Source organism: Prinia subflava, chromosome 5, assembly GCF_021018805.1.
Source record: "Prinia subflava isolate CZ2003 ecotype Zambia chromosome 5, Cam_Psub_1.2, whole genome shotgun sequence".
Classification (NCBI taxonomy): domain Eukaryota; kingdom Metazoa; phylum Chordata; class Aves; order Passeriformes; family Cisticolidae; genus Prinia; species Prinia subflava.
Window position 1 is genome coordinate 12,642,379 of NC_086251.1, and position 17,327 is coordinate 12,659,705.

Genomic DNA, 17,327 nt, shown 5'->3' on the forward strand with positions numbered 1-17,327 from the left:
TCCACTTCGATCTATAAACTGTCCCTTACTGAAGATGGATGTGTATGGATGCACTCCTGGAGAAGCTGCACCTCATCTTGGACTGTGTGCCAGTGCAGCAGGATGGATCTGTGCCAGTGCAGCAGGATGGATCTGTGCCTGGCACTGCATCCCACGCCCCAACCAGCCTGCCAGCCTGCCAGCCAGAGGCGCCTCAATGTCCTCACACACACAGGACCCCTTAGCCTAAATCCCACTGGGTTCTAAGGTTTAAGAGACCTAGCTTTGCATTTCTAATGACTGAAGCACAGGTGAGCAACTCCCACAGAAGTATTCTTGTAGACCAGAGAGGAAAACCCTGCTTAAGGCAGTGCCTTGTAGCTGTGCAGTCAGGTCTCCTCCTGCAACTGCTTCTTACAAGAAATAAACAGCACTGAGACCTACCTACCTGGTAAGCAGCCTATTCTTTACTGTTTTACTAAGTGCTGACCTAATATTTTTCTTATGCTTTCTATTTCATTGTGAGATTTGGTTGAATAAATTCATGCTTCATAATAAACATCTCCCGAAGTTAATGGACCAGTACAGGGGCTGCTGAGTTCCAAGCTGCACCAGCAATGCCAGCGGCTCCCAGGGAATTATTTGCAGGTGCAGGTACTTGGCAATGCCAGGGTTTGCCAAATGCAAGCAGTAATGACTGGTATAAAAATTTTGGCTGCTGTGTTAGATGAGCTGGGCACGCTGCAAAGCTGTGGCTTGCCGATCTCCTGCCCCTAGTTCTGCAGCAGTTCCACCAGAGGTCTGCCATCAGGAGAAGAGCCTTGTTGCCATAGTTGTATCACAGGCTGTGGCACAATGTGAGTCTGCGTCACAGCCTAAGGATGTAACAGGGGAAAGTAAGGAAAACCTGTACCATCAGCTCATACCCATTAATAACTCTGGGTTTTTTTCACTTTGATTTTTTCCTTTTATTTTTTCATGCTGTCACCATTTTTCACTGCTGTGTGAGCCAACAGTACCAGCCAAAGAGTCCCTCAGAGCCATCCCTACCCCAAAGGTAGGTGCCCAGCCTTCCAGGTTTTCAGTGGCAGTAGTATCAGGAACATCCAGCCTTGGTCCTCATGGGATCAACCAAGTGCCTTTTCCCCAGGCATTTTTCAATGTGTAACTGCATGTGTGAGCAGAGCCACGAGCTTCAGAGTGGGCTGTGAGAGTGTCTGGGACCCGAGCTGGAGGGAGCAGGGAGGACAGGCAAGAGCTGCTGGTGGGGGCCAGGCAGGGAGACACATGGGGTGAGTGCCATGTGGCTGGGCTGATCTTGGGTTCTTCAGGGGCTTTTTTATTTCAGTGGATGATGCCTGACTTGCAGGCAGAATTTGGGCCTTTCGGCTATTTTATTTTATCTTGCAAGATCTCTTAAGAGGTTTTTAATCTCTCTGTAGGAACTCTGTATTAACTGTCCCTACAGTTGCATATCCAGAGATTATTTAAACTTGAATGTTTTCTCAGCCAATCACTGAAAAATCACAAGCTATCACTTCTACCCTCTTTGCCAAGCCCTTGAATCTTTCTCCATCCCAGTGCTATCGTAGCCCCAGTTTCTCTTTTTGAGGCTGTCCCTTCTGTTTCTGAGAATGGGACTTTCTAAAACAAGCCATTCTGGTGGCATTCTTCTTTTCCTCACTTGTGAGAACCATCTCTCAATAGTAGCAATAGTGGTGGGCCCAGAGGCTTCAACTGAGCTTTAAATATATAAAATGGGGACTACAGCTGAAGTCCTGGTAGCAATTTGAAGATTCCAACCAAGCAGAAAGACAAGAGAGGTTGAATGACTTCAGTAAAGACACATGGAGAGTAACTGTCCCAGAAATAACAAGTCCCCTGAGACCCTGGTTAATGTTCTGCTCTTTGATCTGCCTGTCCTTTAGTGACTAACCCTACCTGGGGCTGCAGAGGGATGGATGTGCTGTATGCAGTTTGGCTCCACACATATTTCTTGCATGAGAAGGATGGCATTGAATCACATCCCAGAGTAAGTTGCACTTAAGCTTGCGTGGGAGGTGCACATGCCTTCAAAGGTATAGGGTTTTACTGCTGAAAATTACCTTGGTGACAACAGATGACTATGAACATGCTTTCAAGCTTATTCATCTAGTTTGCTTCCAGCTCCATCAGGTTTTTTGGGAACAGGTGTTCTTCCAGGGTCTGGTTGGTGTTTTACAGACATTTGCATGCTATCAGGTGTGTGCATGAGAAATGTTCTACCCCAGACACTTGACTGTTCCTCGTATGTGACAGGAACCTGTTGTGCTCTCTTTGCTGGTTTTGGTGCCCCACAATCCACAATGACCTGGCCTGTTGGGTGCTCATTGTACAGAATAACACCTCTGAATAACACAATCTGTGACATCTGTGTTGGCTAAATTGTTTGTACTAAATTACAAAATTCATTCAAGTGCTGAACTAAATCCTGAGTGGATATAAGTCATGGTGGCTCTACCAAAGTGCAGTTTTCAAGCCCTGCCCAGCCATCCTCTTACCCACTAGTGCAGAGTCATGCCATGACCTTCATGAGGCTGGTGGGAGCACTGCTTAGTCAGAAATCAGGAGTGATAATTTCCTTTTCCCTAACATGAGAGTTATCAGCCATAGGACCTGAGCTTCCGTTTGATTAGCTCCTAGTGTCACCCTGTCCTACTCATCTGATGCACAGTTTAATAAGTGTAATGTCATATTTGAAAAATTATTATTTAAATACCTTATTTATGTGGGGGGGTTTCTTGGTAAAGACTAAGCAGTAAATTAAAAGGGATAAATAAGGGAGTGATTAGCTGCAATGTTAACATTATTTTAATGAACATTATTTCTTGATGTTTTTATCATGTATGTAATGCAAAGTAGAATTGTCAGTTACTTCACCATCATCATTAACAATGCAAACTAAAATTTACACATATAAAATGCTAAAATGCCAAGCCATAATTTCCTTCTTGTATCTTAGTTATGTCCATTATTGCAAATTATCACTCCTTCCTACCAGCACCCAACAGTGAAGTGATGTTCCCACACAGTTTGGGACCTCGTTCAGCACCGCCTAGGAGGGATGCAAATGACGGAACATTTGTGCCTGTCAGGCTGTAAAAAGCTTGGAGGTGCTGCTGCTCTAACAAATGAGACTGCTGTTGACATGGCTTTCCACAAATTCCTATGATTTGCAAAATAGGATGTTGAGCAGCCAATTAGGCTATATTACTACTGACTATGAAGCAAGGATCTAATCTGAATCTCGTTGATGCTAATGAATATTTTTACACCGTCTTCAAAAGGTGCTGTTGGATCAAGCAGCAAATTATTTTCCTTCAGGGTATTTAAATTTTGATGTGTCCCACAGAACCAGAATCTCTCGGGTCTAATGAGCAGTGTGCAACTCTTGCCCTGTTACAAGGGAAATGTAGGGGCTGACATGGATGAAACAAGGCAGATCTTTCCTTCTGCCAGCTATTTGACAGTTGTGACAAATTGTCTTCTGCCGTGAGGTCCTACTGGAGACTCGGTCGTTGGTACGGGGGGCAGGGTCAGCAGCATAAACTTTCAGAGCTTCAAAAACAGCCCCAACCACAAGGTGCTTCTATAAAGCACATATTTCTGGCCTACTTGAATCCAGCTGTGTGACTTTCAGGTCAGGAAGAGGAATTACAATACAATCTTAGCTAACTTTTGATTCTCCACAAAAGGTCTTAACAAAATTGGATGAGTTTTATATGAATATGTTAGCAGGGTGTAGAATAACTCTTTGCTTGCCTTCTTCTCACTGAACTGGTAGGTAGCCTTTCTAGTGTGAATAGAGGCCTTTTTTTTTTGTAATGAAAGACTTATGAAAATATAATAAGTGAATGGAAAGAGAAGCACAGTAAGTTCTGCATCTTTTCATTGATTTGTTATTTTTAGTAAATCACATGTAATCATAATACAAAATCCTTGAAATATTATGTGACAAAAATAATCAGAAATCAAGCTCAGTCTGAAAATTAAAGGAATCAGCTCACAGAGTTCATGAAAGCAAGAATATATTTTAGACAGTCTAGTTAGCATATTGCAATCTATTTAGCAATGTACTTAGCATACCACTGCATCTGGTGTAGTGCTCTGTTCCTTATTAATTTTCAATACATTTATTCACCTGCTTTATTCTTCAGATTTGCTGGGTGCTGCCAGATGTGCTATGGCATTTCCTCAGATTGAATCCAGAGTTTGCTGCCTACTTGCCTGGTGCTGCAACTCCTGCAACATCTGCACTTCCCCCAGTCAGAGGAGATGGGTGTTAGGAGGGCAGTTCAACATCCAGTATGAAAACATGAGGTGAAAATTAATTATAGCATATACTATATGTGATAGAAATGAGTTACTGCCCAATTATGTCTCCTGTTTCCATTCAGATGAATTAATGCTTGTTGTGAGCCCTTGGGAATTCAGACACACTTTAAACTTGTAATGAGTGCTATCATTATTGCTTTTGACAGTCATTGAAGGATAATTATCTGATCATCTATTTAAAATTAAAAAAAATCAAAACTTGTTATATATGAGTTTTAAACTGACAAATTTCCGAACAGTCACCTTAGCAGCTCAACCACTCAGCTATTTGCTGTAGTGGCACTGCCATCTCCTGGAAACACTGAAATTGTGCTTCCAAATTTTTCACCTTGAAAGAAACTTTTCAAGAGCAAGAGAGAGGTTAAGTACAAAAGCCAACAATCTCTTAAATTTGAGGCTTTAGGTGTTGCTGAGATGCTTGGTTTTGGTGTAGAAATGGCTGCACGGCTCCTTGTTATCAGAGGATTTTGCTGAGAAACAAGAATGCATGTGGTGTATGGAGTGTTGTGGGCTACTCCTGTCAAAAGGAGATGGTGGGAATGACCTTTTGGTTTGGTGTTTCTTTACAAAGCATAACTAAACACAAAATGGGTTGCCACCAAGGAATTTTGTGGGATCCTTTACTTAATGGCCCCAGCATTCAGTTACCCAGAAACAGCTGCTTTCTGACCACAGGATTTTAGCAGTAAAGAGGTTTCTATTGCTGCTTTCATCTGAAGGGAGATGGCACTGTAGATTTTAGTCTGCTTTCTTGGCCTTTCCTGATCCACCCTGTGATATTTAGCATTGACCATCCTACCAACTTACTAAGCAGTCATTCTGGCTGAAAGATTCCCCCACCTCCAAGCACACTTCCCATGTTTCTAGGTGCTGCGTTAGTTTTCTTCATCAAATTTTACATTTTTCCATGTCTGTTTTTTGGGATATTTTCAATCAAAACCAAGTGGGGTTTTTTTAACTCAAATTTCACTTCCAATTCCTGTCTCTCTGCTGGGCAGAAGGTATGTGTGACCTATTCATGTTTTATTACCCACACTCAGCTGGGCCCAGTCCCATCTCCACAGTGCTGGAATAAGGGTACGCAGGCTGCTCAGTCAGCCAGCCACACACTGCTCCAGCTGCACAACTCCTGCTCCCACCACACTCCGTGTGCTGCAGGGATGCTGATCTCAGAGACATCCAAAAATTGCACAGCCTTTCGCTAATCCTGTGGATTCAGATATTTTTTTGTCTGCCTGTGATGCATGTAAGATATGAAAGCTGCTGCACAGGAAGTCACTAGCAGTCAATTGCCCAGCCTGCTCATTTCTCACTGTGCATAGTGTTGAATTGCTCTCTGAAATAATCCTGTGGATGGCAGGATTTTGGAAAATGGCAACCACTTTTTTGACTATTGTCAAAGCAAAAGTCATGTCTGGCCTTCCTTTTCTTAGAAACACCTGATCTCGTCGGCAAGATTTTTACATCACACTTTGTCATAGACCTTTCTGTTAGACAGGAGCAGTTTTCTTTTAGGCAAGAAAACTTTTCCTGTGGTTTTGTAGGATACGTGCATGCCAAGTTGGTTACTTAGCAGTCTCTTCCTGTAACTGTACCACTGATAGATGAGGAACATTTGCATGTCTGCAAAGAGAAAAGAGGCAACAGACTATTTTCCCTCCCTGAACACATCTCTTGCCTTCAGCCAGCAATAATTTTCTCTCATACTTAGAGCAATGTTTGATATTAGTTTCACAATAAGCTTATCTGGAGACCACATCAGCAGTGCAGAGATTTTACCCAAGACAGACTGTGAATCCACATTGCTTCTGTTTTTCTAAGTATTCAGATGGGCATCTGTCAAGATTCCTCAGCACAAGCTACTGCAAGTGTAGCTCGAACTGGCCTTGTAAATAGGGACAGGAATTCCTACGGCACTCCAAAATTTATTTCTAAAGAACTCAGATTTTTCTAGTGAGTTGTTGTGCTCTCATCTCTTTTGTATTGAGTAGCTAATAATGGCCCCAAAACAAAAACACCAACCAGAAGGTTCTTCAGGTCTGGAAAAATGGCAGTTCACACTGCTGGCCACCACAATGCTCCCTTTCCTTACCTCCTACAGCATTTCTGCAGCATTGCCAGGCTTAAAAATGCACTTTCTATAACAGCAGTAATAGCTCCCCACCCTGCCATGTCTGTGTGTTTCAGGTACAGGACCACTTACCTGCCAGTGCACTGGGGTTTTGCCACTAAAGTTGCACTGAAAAGTTCAATATTGCCTCCATGTTCAATTTCAACCTTGAATCTTCAAGCTTAATGAAGGCTAGCAGATAATATCCTTATTTATTTATCCAGCTTGCACAAAGTTATCACTTTGATAAAAAAAAAAAAAATAATGATGGGAAATGACATGCTTTTCAATATTTTCAGCATCAACATTTTTTCATATGGCAAATGTTTTCCATAAGCTGAAAGCTAAAGTTTGAGACCACTTGCAGTTCTTAGATAAAACTTGAGGCTTCCTTGGTACTTCTGATGCTGTTTTGAACTGAACTTATGCACTCATTTCATAAACAGCTTTTCCTGGTACCTGTTCCTTAACTTAAATGTTTCTTTTAATCTGTGCTAATTTCACTCCCAAATTAATGATTCTTTTTCACAGTACATAAGTGGCTCCCTTAGAAGCCTCCTTGCTATCATGTGTTCTACATACAGGTTGTTGCTGAAACACTGTTTCAATCATAGCATCACCTCCACACTCTTTTCCTTCAGCAGCTCTGCAGTCACTGCTAGCCCACTCTCTTTGTTCATTAGCTGATTGCCTGCCCGAGGGGGCTGCAGGAGGGCTGAGCTCAGCAGGAAGTGTCTGGGCACAAAGAACAGCTTCCTGTGGAAAATGTGATGCTGGTGCTTCTGGTCTGTCAGCTCCAGGTGACTCCCCAGGCACAGCAGCTGGGCCCATGGGGGAGGCACAGAGAGCATTTACATGGGCACAGATTTCCTGTCAGAACTGCCACAGCCATCCTGCAAGGGGGTCTCGCTGTGGCACACATCAGGCTGCAGGAACAAAACCCCAAAGACTCTTCTGGCAATCAGATCATGCCCCAGCTGACACTGAGAACAGTCAATTACAGGTCTATCAAAATCAGTGGTGTCTCCTTGCACTAGATCATGATTTAGCCCATTCTATGTAATGTATTTTTTTTTCTAATCTTTCTTAAGAAAATACTTTGTAGATGTAGACGATTATCCTTCTTAGAAAACAATGATTTATTCCTCTGTGAAATATATGTCTGTCTTTAGTCATATGAGAACACATCACTGGCAAGTTGAGCCTACAAAACAGTTGATTGATTTTCCTTGAAGGCCTTTCCTCTTGCCTGGCTTCCAGTAAAGCAAAGGCCCTGAAAGATGCAGCAGCTTTATAGCAGACATAAATGTTTATGTCACGGGTATCTGAAGGCAGCAACATAAATCCACTTCTCCATTCTTTCCTATACAAATCCTGAGCTGTTCTCCTTGGCTTCCCATGGTAAAAGATGCAGTGTGGACTCAAAACAATCTTCCCCCTTTGAACAGTGCCAGTCCTGCCTGTCACTCTGGATGGAAAGTGCCTTGAGAGAGCACATTAGAAAAGTTGATCCGAATTATAAACCCAGGAGATAATCCAAATTGTCTGGAGTTCTGCTGATGTTAGTGAGAATTTACATGCACACCAAGCATGCTGGGGTCCACCCAGGTGCACCTCCAAAGACAGGGGAGCTCATTGTACATGGCTGTGCCTGAACAGAGCCAGGCTTTGGGAAGCTGACTGACTTCCCTGCGCAACATCTTCTCTAAGGCATGCCTTGCATCATAATCAGCACCATAAACACTCCCTAAATTATCTCTACCTGAGCCACAATTACATCAATTCAGCATGAACAACCTTTATTTCTAAGTAAAGTGGAAGTTTTGCCTGGTAATGGATAAAACTGTAGTTTAACTGGCCCTAAAGGTGGCTGGCATGTGGTAAAGAGGCCATGTTCTCTGGTTCCTACTGTACTAAATGCATCCTCTAGCTGAAAGAAAACAGTGATTATCAGAAAGTCAATTGTCATTCTGCCTCTTTAGAAAAATTCCCATTAAAGATAAAGCCAATTTTAATTAGATTAAGTATCCAATTACTGTAATTACATTTTTAAAAAATTCACATCATGAGGATGACCCTTTTAAAAAGGGTTACAAGAATAATTAGTGTATTCATATTAACCAAAATGTATTGGATAATATTTATACCCAGAAGGCAAAGTACATTACACATATTTCACCTTTGGGGAAAGCTTGCAAATGTTTTGGCAGTGGTATGAATATTTATGGGGAAGAGCGTTCTTTAGCAAGATTATATGAGAAAGCATTTATATGCTCACAAATTTTTACCCAAGGGTAAAGTATACATAAAATGTAGAGCAGAGATTATGGATATGCAAAGTGAGATTTAAGCACAGAATTTATACCCGTTTGTTTAATTAATTGGAGCAGAACACTACTCCCTTTATTTATTATTTTCCTTTTGGTGAAGGAACAGCCTCAGAATTGATCAGAGCTTTCTTTCTGCTGCTCGATAACACCAGGAAGGGTGCCAGGAAAGGGTGCTCCCTCTGCAAGGCATCACCTCATCGATGGGCTGCACCATGCCCTTTCATGTGTTCCTGATCACACACGCTGCAGGAGCAATCCCCTCTGCTGCCGGGTGCGACCCATTTTTGCTGCTGAGGGTGGCAGCTGTGCCAGCCCTTTTGCTGTGCACAAAGTTCCTGCTGCAGACCACTGAGACCTTCCCAGAGAACTCTGCCTCCCCAGCCCAGCCAGCGAGATTTGCCTGCTCTGCAGCTAATCAACAGCTTTGGGAACTGTCAAGGAATTACATTCTTGCTCAGAAAACAAGGTCTCAAGCTTCTAACTGGTGTCAGCATTTACCTACTACTGTAGTGTTTGGCTCTTTACTACTAAGATACTCTGCAGTGAGAATGCTCACAGCATGCACATAAGCACCTCCCTAATTTAGGTGAGGAGCTGTGATACAGCTTTTGACAAAACCTAGGCAAATGAGGAAGCTCTTGTGTCATCTGTTAGTTTGATTAAGTTACAAAATTTCTTCCTGATTTACATTTATATCAGAGATTGTTCATTTTTATAGCAATTTGTATGTGCCAGTGAAGAATGAACAGACAAAAAAATAAAAAAGATAGAAAGACACACTTTAAATGATTCATTCAAGTTCTTTCACATTAATTTTCTCTTCACTGAATTATCAGCAATCATTCTCAAGCATTCATGCCTTTCCTGCTTTCCAGAACAGCTGAATACTGCTTTACATAATCTGAAGTTTGGTATTCCCTAGGCTATAAACCATGGCTCATGCAGATCCTTGCCTACACATGTGGAAAAGGTTCTGCCTTCTGAAGATGTATAAAAGATAAAATTTAAAATAAGTTACAAATACTTGTGCAAAATGATGATTGCTTCAATGCTGATATTACCAGTGTGGAAAGCAGCATGAACATTTACAATTTCCACAGCTCCCACTGTCATTTGCTGGGTTTTGAGCTTTCTTGCAAAATAAAATAGCCCACGAACATCCTTAAGGAAAAAGCATAAAAACAGGGAAAAAACTCACCTCTCATTCATACTGGCTAAATTGCCTCTAAAGCTTTGTCCCACAATAAAGAGAAAGTGGGAAAGTCAGTAAGCATGTGATAACAGAGAGACAGGTAGCTGGGAAAACACAAGGGTTAAATAAATAGGAATAAAATTAAATTACTTTCTATCATTCCTGTCTAGAAGTTCAAAGTAAATAATTTCTGGGAGATTTTTATTAATATCTGCTGAATATCTGTTACATTGGCTGGAAACTATTTTGCTACATAAGTCTTGTTTCTGAATGTTATAAACTGCCAGAGAACATCGATGTATTTTTCATGATGGAATGAGGGAATTGTTCATTGTTAGTGAACTGATGACACATTTCTGATAGAGGCAATGCTCCTTTTGATGCCCTTACTTGTTAACTTGTGCTCTGAAGGCATCCAGAGTTGCTGATAAGTTTAGGAAAGAGGCACAGACACTGAAACAACAGCTCTCACAATTCTCATTTCCAGGAACAGTGCAGGGACTTCCAGAAATCCTACTGTGAGAAGCCCGAAACCTGGTGAAAGAGTGATGGGGGAAGGAGCTGTGGAAGGAGACAGTGCAGCCAGGCTGGTTTGTAAGGGTTGGTGGGGCCTGACCAAGGACTGCTGTCTCCCCAGGGTCAAGGATTCTCACTAAGAAGGATTTCTGGAACTGGCCATCCAGCTCCAGCTGTTCACACAGTGAATATCTCTTTTAAAGTAATTTAAGAGCCTGTGGTATTCTGCTGCCATAGTGGTCTGCAGCGTTAGTCAAAGCAATTCTGCTCTCAGCTCAAGTCTAATTAAGGGTAGCTCTTGCGTAAAGTGAGTTAAATTCAGTAGTCACAGCCCAGACCCCATGGAAAATAGTCTAATTCAACTACAGTAATACAGTATAATATAAATATAATGGAAATACAAAACCATATAATTTAATTTGACATGACTGGCAGTTTTTTGCTTAAGTTGGTGAAAACCAACAAGTACAAACGCTGAACTTCCCTCTTCAATTTTTTATTGTTAGTGCAGTAGGGAGTTGGTTATAGGATGACTTTGCACAGCAGCACCCTAAACTAATGCACTGACAAGAGGTATATTTCACACCCTCTTTTGAAAATATATACATATTTTTAATTTTTAATGTTACAGATAGTTGCAGTAAACTGAATTAAGCTTCAGTATGATCTGGACTTTTCTACATCTGTCCCATATGCTCAAAGGAAGGAAACAAATCCACATGGAGAATCTGGGTTAGCCATGGCGTCAAGAAGTGCTTTTACCCAAGCTGCCTTGTTGCCCTTGCAGCCTGGCTGCCCTAACCTCAGCAGTCCTGCCACAGGAAGGGTCCTGGCTCCTTCTCAGACCAGGAAGAAGGGGAACCACGCTGCCGTGGATGCTCCAAGCACAGGGCACCCCATGCCCTCCTGCCCCATCCCTGCCATCACTGCCTCCAGCAGAGACCAGCTGAGACCCTGCACAGCGGTGAAAGACAGGGCACAGTGGAGATTTTTTTCTTCTCCCCCAGAAAGTTCAAAGTGCCACAGTCAAGAAGAGACCAGAGCCTGGGAAACAGTTACGGGAGCTAAGGAAGAATCACAGAATGGCCTCGCTTGGAAGTGATGCTGAAGACCATGACCGCCCTGCCCTGAGTAGTGAGAGAAAAGCTCATGTCTTTACAAACCATTTGATGGGTGAAGCTGTGGGTGTAGACATCTTTGAAATGGGTCTTAATGTCTCTACTGAGTTTGGATAGCGGGTTTGTTACAGAGCCCAGACAGCTCCTGACACAGACATGGGAATGCACAAGCCCCAACTTCTGAACTTTGGGGTAAAACAGTAGGTTCAAGGGGAAGAATATGTGGTGCGTGGCACAGGAAGGCTGTCTCTTCTTGGTACCTCAGCCAATGGGGAAAGGAAGAGGGCAACATGAGGCCAGGAATTAGGATAAAAGGAGGCTATGCCCTCAAAACCTGGGAGAGACAAAATGTCATGGGCTTGTGCCCCAGTGGAATCTCTCCCTTTATTCAAATAAAGTTGAAGGACTCCTCTGTCTCCTTTTTGGACATAAACCTCTGGTGTTTGTGGAAGTTTCCTGGACTCAAGTGACCTCAAGTAACACCAGAAGGGAATTAAATGACCTCAAGTAACCCCAAATGACCTCAAGTAACCCCACGAGCAACTCAAATGACCTCAAGAAACCCCAGATGACCTCAAGTTACTTGAGGTGATTTGAGTCCTCAGGGGGGTTACTTGAGGTCATTTAGAATTACCTGAGAGCATTTAATTCCCTCTTGGGGTTACTTGAGGTTATTGGAGTGCCTCGTGGGGTTACTTGAGGTCATTCAGGGTTACTTGAGGTCATTCAGGGTTACTTGCGGTCAATTGGGGTTACTTGAGGTCATTTGAGTGCCTCATGGGGTTACTTGAGGTCATTTGAGTTCTTCATGGGGTTACTTGAGGTCATTTGGGGCTACTTGAGGTCATTTAATTCCCTGGTGGTGTTATTTGAGGTCATCTGAGTCCAGGAAAATCCACAAACACCAGAGATTTATGTCCAAAAAGGAGACAGAGGAGTCTTTCAACTTTTTTCAGATAAAAGGAGAGATTCCACTGAAGCACACTCGTGGGGTTTTCTTCCTGTCCATTTTGTAAGACGCAGCCTCCTTTTATCCTTATTCCTGGCTGTATGTTGCCCTCTGCCTTTCCCCACTGGCTGAGGTACCAGGAAGGCACAGTTTTCCTGAACTATCTACTACCTATTCCCTCCTTGAACCTACTGTTTCACCCCAAATTCCAAAAGTTCAGCCTTGTGCATTCCCTTGTCTGTGTCAGGAGCCGAGCCATCCAGTCTAAGACCCATTTCAAAGACGTTAACACCCACACCTTCACCCATCAAACTTTGCAAAGACATGAACTTTCCTCTCAATCCCTCCTCTTCTTATTTCTCAACTTGTCTCTACAAACACTAGGTATTAACTCAACTCTTTTAAACAGCCTGGAACCATTGAAACACCCCCTCCTGACTTTTCCACGATTGTTTGGTCCCCACACCAGGTGCTGCAAGTAAACACAGAGAATCAAGTAGACAATGGCAGCTCATATTAGTTCATTAATCACCAGAGGTCCTTGTCCATAGCTACTGACAGCCCAAGTCTCCCATCCTTTTCTTCCAGGTGAGAAGTCCAAATCTGTCAGGTTTTTGAGACCTTGACCCAAGTGTGATGGGCCCACCCATGTTCAGCTCTCCTGGCTGCTGTTTCTGCAGTCCTGGCTGGATGTCCTGAACAGCAAAGTCCAAAGGCAGCGTCTGCACTAACTGGGCTTCCTGTCAAAGAGATTACACAAGACACAGTATCCTGGCCACATACTGGTTTAAATATGTATCTTCACCTCCCTGCCACATTGAACATTAACAGGGTAAGAATCCCAAACAGTTCAAAGGAGAATAATCGAATATTCCCTCTGGTTTAGCTCTTATTCTTGCCAAAAGCTAATGGCAAAAGCTGTATCCATGGCATCTGAGTTTCTGTCACCAACTTCAAAGGGTGTTTCTTTATTCCTCCATTCATCCTTTCTACTTGACCTGAATTCTCAGGTTGCCTCCATACCTCAGGGGGTATGGAGATTCCACAGAATTCTCAACCGTCTGGAAGGTTTAGGAAAGGATCCCCCTGTCAAATGAGTTCTCCCCCATCCAAGTCCACTGCCTTCACAATCACATATTCTGAAATAACTTGTTTTTCAAAAGCATGTACCATCCCACATGCATACTTTTAATCTGTAAGAATACTTACTACCTTTCCTTGATACAATCTGTAGACTTTTATCAAGGCATACAATTCTGTGGTTGTGCTGACTATATGCATGGTCATGTGCAAGCCACAGAATAAAAGGTCTTCAATCCAGGTCCTGCAATACCCTCTTAATCCTAAAAATTGTCACAGCTCCCCTTCAGTCCTGGGCAAAGGCAGCTCCAGGATTCCCTGGACCCCCTGTGGGCTAACACACCCCAAGCCTTCAGCCAAAGCATGCCCCAAACAGTCAGCCTTTTTCTCCATCACCTGTGCCTTCCCTTCAGATACTCCAAGCCTGCCTTCCAGACAGAAAACCAAACAATTTCACTGTGACTTCACCTCCTGATAGGAGTAAGTCCTTCTTATACTGCAATAACATAATTCCTAGAAATGGAGTAAATTAACCTCTTGCCCAAATAATCCCTTCTGCCTCTTGTTCCCACTCAAAGGCAAAATACTGTTTATTGTGCTCTGTAAGTGGGCATCCCCAGAAAGCATCCTTTAGGAGGAGTGTGAGCAGGGAACCTGGCTCAAGATGGTACAAGGATCTGGGAGCGTGGAGTGCCCGGGTTTTAATAAACTTGCACCATTCTGTAAATTCCATTTGATTTCCTAACTGGCAGGACAGGAGTGTCACAAGGATACACACATGCCTCAAAAAGCCCTATCTTCAACAGAGACTCAACAACAGGCTGTAACCCCTTCTTTCCCTCCCTCAAAATTGGGTATTATTTCTTTAGACATCTTTTGCCCAGGTGTCGTAGTTAAAGGAGAGTGAGTTTTCTAGGAAGCTGTGGGCAAACTAATCAGTGGTCAAGTTTTATGCTGGCACTTGGAGTGGCTACTGTGAAGTTTGGACACGCTTCTGAGAACACAAGGAGTTAAAAGCAAGGACTTCAGAGGGACTGTTTCTCTTTTTGTTTCTGGTGGCAAAGTGAGCACACATCCTCCCCTTCCCCCCAGCTCGTGGGGCTGGGTAGAAGAGAGGAGGGGAAAAGCCATGAGGGGCCTCTTCAAGATGGAAGGGTGGAGGACTGTGGAGGTGCCCTCCATCCCCGTTCCCCCCCAGGAGAGAGACTGCCGTGCCAGCAGCGAAGAAAGAGCGGGGTGGCGGGGGGCGGTGCGGGGCAGAGAAAGGTTCTTGGCTGTGTAAAGATGTGCCGAGTCTGCAACCCTGCTGGGAGCTAAAAACTGTTGACTCTTTCTTGGCAGAAGAAAACTTTTCTAGACATTGATTTTCGTAGCTGGTGGTTTGTAAGAAGAGAGAGACAGCTTGAGACTAAGATGACAAAACAAGATGAAGAGAATCTCAGATAAGCAGTGATGAAGAGAAGTGGCTTTTGGGCTGGACTTTTCGTGCATAATGTTAGCTATAGACTGAACTTTAGTCTCTTTAAACATAAACTGCATTTGGGTGGATGCAGCCGGCTCAGCTTTGCTGCAGTGACTGACACTGTAGGAGTGGAGCGAACAGAGAAGAGAGGGAGAGGGTGTGGTGGTGCCCTCTGCCCTCAGGGAAGATCTCTGTTCTTGGAAACCCCCGGCCCCAGGGGAAAGACAGAGAGAGCTCAGCACGCAAGCATCCTTAAAAAGAGCTCTATATGCAGCTTTGGCCCATGGACAGTGGTGAGAGCACTGGTCATGGAAAAGAGAGTGTCACCCTGGCAGATTTCTCCGGGAAGTGCCATGGGTGACATGGAAACACATAAAGGGTAGACCCATGTTTTCTAAAGAACAGTCTGTAGTGCGAGAGAGACTCCTCTCTCCCTTGCTGAATTGAAGATTAGGTTTTTTTGAGTGGTGATTGTTTGATTTAAAACCCAAGGTTTTGGTCTATGGAAGGCAATGTGTAAGGGGTGAAAATTGGGGGAAGGGAAGAAATGTTCTGGGAAGTTTTCATTTCTGTTTTTTGTGTGTTTAGGTTTTTTTTTTTCTTTTCTATTTCTGTTCTTATGTAGTTTAATAAAGAGTGGGGGTTTTTTTTTCTGTTTTCAAGTTTTAGGCCTACTCTGCTCTGTTCTTGATCACATCCCACAGTAGTTGTTAAGAAAACATATATTCATGAGTGCATTAGCATCTGGCCAGTACCAACCCATGACACCAGGTTTCCAGGTTTCCTCGGAGTAATGTGGAGAGGCTCCATATCCAGTTTTCCACATTCCTCTGGGACTGCCCAGACCTCCGGGTTCACTCCAGCACTCACAAGAGCACCAGCCTCCCCATCACCCCTGACAACAGTAAGTCACATTCCCAACTCCAGTCATCGAATCCCCTCCTAGCAAACCACAATCACAACTAGGAATAACCAGAAACTCACGCTTTTCAAACCCATCTCACACATTCAGCAAACTCTTGTGGGCATCCCTGTGTTACTTCTCTCTGCCGGCAAAACTCAAATTAACACACACATCTTTCCCACTTATGAAAAGAACATTTGAACAACTGTTTCCCCTTTGCCATAAAATTCAAATTATGATAGCAGATCCTGACACCTTAACAATCCATGTCTAATGTTTCATTCCTTCCCAATCATTGTCCTGGAAACCGCCCCCTTCCCTTAGCTCCTGGGGCTCCCAGCACTTTTTCCTGTTGGGGGTTGTAAAAACTGCCATTCTTCTTGCCTGTGCCTTTACCTTTTCGTCATAATCTCTTCTTTCATCTCTTTTAACCAGTTCATCCAGAGACTTATTCTGCCCTTCCACCTACTGGCTGTGAGTGCTCATTCTCCCACAGCTCAGAATCACTCGTTTCTTCAGTGACCCAAACAAAATCTTTGAAAGAAAACCCTAATCTTTCCATGTACAATCTGCATTTCCCAGATATTCCATTCTCCTCTTCCTTGTGCTCACCCTCCTCACCACCCACCGTATCCCAGAGTCAGTCCCCATCCAGCTGCAGTGCCCAGACACCCCCAGCACACCCGTCCAGGCCCTCAGGGTAGTAAGTGGACAAACCCAAATCCTCCACCCTGGCTCCATAATGGCCTGGGGAGGGGTGGGGTGTACAAACAACACCTCCTTATTTTCCCTCTCCTGGAAGCTGGGAATACAAAAGAAAGCCACTCACTGTATTAGAACTGCAGATTTTGAAGATTCCTTATCACATAGCCTCCTGCTGCTATTTGCCTTAACCACATTTCTCCGCACTCCCCTTCAACCAATCCTTCCCAAACCAACACCATATTGCTGAGACCCTTTCTCAGTGCCTCTTCATGCATCCTCTTGGGGTGCACATTCCTGTCCTTAACCACCTCTGCGAGAATGTGCAAACCATCTCATCGTCCCAAAGGACCCTTCAGAGGTAGTTTGGGATTGTCACCCCTATAGTCTAGACCCATTTTTTGACTTTCCCTTGCTGCCCACCCTGGGTGTCCTGCCATGTTTTACTCCCCAGAGCTGTATCCACTGCCTCTCCCTGCAGACCCCTTCACCAGCCCCCCGGTCTGCCTCTCCTCTGTCTCCTGGACAGTCTCGGCAACCCGAGCTGGTCGCCTGCAATGGGTGAGGCACCCAGCTCCTCTGACTGCCTGCTGGACCCAAACCATCCCGGG

At 43.8% G+C, this 17,327-nt stretch overlaps 1 long non-coding RNA gene across 1 annotated transcript; it reads left to right on the forward strand.

The window, feature by feature from the left end:
• The first annotated feature begins 652 nt into the window (after positions 1 to 652).
• LOC134550625 (uncharacterized) lies at positions 653 to 4,491 on the forward strand. Its single transcript, XR_010080380.1, has 3 exons — positions 653 to 1,036; positions 1,908 to 2,011; positions 4,176 to 4,491. It is a non-coding gene; the product is annotated as an uncharacterized LOC134550625 (long non-coding RNA).
• The last annotated feature ends 12,836 nt before the right edge of the window (positions 4,492 to 17,327 follow it).